At 55.6% G+C, this 2,047-nt stretch overlaps 1 protein-coding gene across 1 annotated transcript in view; it reads left to right on the top strand.

Annotated features, from left to right (window-relative positions):
- The window catches only part of MGAT5B (mannosyl (alpha-1,6-)-glycoprotein beta-1,6-N-acetyl-glucosaminyltransferase, isozyme B), a 55,683-nt gene that overhangs the window by 24,666 nt on the left and 28,970 nt on the right, over nt 1-2,047 (top strand). The gene's annotated exons all lie outside the window — the stretch shown is intronic.

Here is a 2,047-nt window from a genome sequence, read left to right as displayed (position 1 = left end):
GGACTTTTCTGACACCGGCAGGGCCTGGCCTTGCCCTCCGGGGCTTCCAGAGCGAGGCCACAGGTGGCCTGGGCGGTGAAGGGGCGGACAGCCAGGCTTCCCTAAGCGGAGGGAACGGATGTAGTGAAACGGACTGAAATGGACGTGGAAGGGACTGGCAGGTTCTGGAATGCAGGAGCTCCGCCCAGGGCATGATGGGCAGCGAGGCTGTGGGTGGCGGCGGGGCCGCCCCGTGTGTGGAAACCCTCGGATCTGGGTGTCAGGCAACCAAGGCGCTGAGAGCTGAGCTGAGCTGAGCTGTTTTTAGTGAGACTGAGACATGGATGCCCTGACTACCCTCTTCAATGCAGCTCGCGCGGCAGCGAATTAACCTGTTCTTGGCAGTTCAGGGCAGTTCTCTGCCTTCCCAGGCGGGGGGGGTGGGGGGGGGGGGGCTGTGGCCCTGGCGCGTGGCCCCTCCCGCGCTGTTGGAAGGGGTGCTTTCTCCTTGCCGGGAGCTGCTGGCTGTTGCTGGAATCCGCGCGGGTACCTGCCTCCAGCAGCATCTCATGAGTCTGATTTGCGGCTCGGTGAGAGCTCCGGGTCAGAGCCGGGCAGCGCCCTCGCCAGGACTGGTCTCAGTTAAGAGCAAGCGGGTTCTGAGCAGGGTCCCGAGGAACTTGCCAGAAGGAAAGCAACTGGTCTTTATTTCTCCTGTCCACACGCGTCTCTTCTGGGTGCGGGGGGCCTTCCCGGGCCGTGCCCTCCGGGTCCCAGGCTGTGCTGTTAGAGCAGGCATGGCTTCTGGGTCCCTATGTCTTGGCTTGATTGGCTCCCACGCGGTTGGAAGGCAGGAACGTTCCTTGGGGCCCAGATGAGGAAACTGAGGCCGCGAGAGGCAGAGCGTGCCAGCTGAGGCCTCACAGACGCCTCCCCAGGCCCATGGCAAGGCTCATCCGAGAGGAGGGGCACTGTCCTCACAGGTCACCTGGGCACGGGGCTCCCAGGGGAGTGAGTGACGGGGGTGGGGCGGGTCCGAGGAGCAGATGCTGGAGGGAAAGGAAGTGGCGGGAACAGCGAATGTGACAGCGAGAGCCCTGGGCCGTTTCCTCCCTTAGAAAGGAAGCTGTGAGCTGAGGCTGGTAGGAGGCTGGGGTCAAAGGGGAGGGGCCTTTGAGCACAGGTTCCTAGTTCACATTGGGTCCTGTAATTCCAGGTTTACTGCAGGTTCTTGAGCTAGGAAATGTCCTGGAGAAAGGTTTTTGTTTTTTTTAAATTAAAAAAATTTTTAAAGTAATTTTAAAAGTTGATTTCAGAGAGAGGAAGGGAGAGATAGGAACTTTAGTGATGAGAGAGAATCATTGATCAGCTGCCTCCTGCATGCCCCCCTCTGGAGATTGAGCCCACAACCCTGGCATGTGCCCTGACCGGAATTGAACCATGACCTCCTGATTCATAGGTCGGTGCTCAACCACTGAGCCACACCGGCCAGGCGAGAAAAGGTTTTTTTGAGGCACATTAATTATTCTGGCCCGACTTCCGATGACCAAAGGAGCAATGGCAGACGAGGGGGAAGCAGGAGATGGGTTAAGAGGCTTCTGTAATAACCTACATGGACAAAGTAAGCACTTGTCCTGGGGTGGAGCCCTCTGGATGTGGAGGTCCAGACCTGGCAAACTCCTACTCATCCTCCAAAACCCCAAGTCAAATGTTTCCTCTTTGCCATCACTTTCAGTGATCCCCTCGTCTCCAATTCCAGGCAGAATGTTTTTATAACTCTTAAATACACCTAATTCGGTTAAAGCCTATATTGAATTATAGGAGAGTTATTTGCAAATACATTTACTTCCGCTGATAGATTATGAATCACTAAAAAAGGGGCCACTGGCTAATTTATCTTTATTTCCCTAAAGCCCGTGAGGTCCTCAGAAAATGTTAATTGGTTGAATAAATTAAAGAGAGAAAAAAACAAAAACCAGAGAGGCGTGCGGCTTTAATGACATACCAAGCGCAGGAAGCAAGTCACAAGCCGCCCTCCTTCCCCATCAGGCCGGGCAGTTCCCCGTGA

The sequence above is a fragment of the Myotis brandtii genome, unplaced genomic scaffold (genome assembly GCF_000412655.1).
Source record: "Myotis brandtii unplaced genomic scaffold, ASM41265v1 scaffold825, whole genome shotgun sequence".
NCBI classification, from domain to species: Eukaryota; Metazoa; Chordata; class Mammalia; order Chiroptera; family Vespertilionidae; genus Myotis; species Myotis brandtii.
Note: the sequence above shows the minus strand (reverse complement) of the source record. Positions and strands in the feature narration are given on the sequence as shown.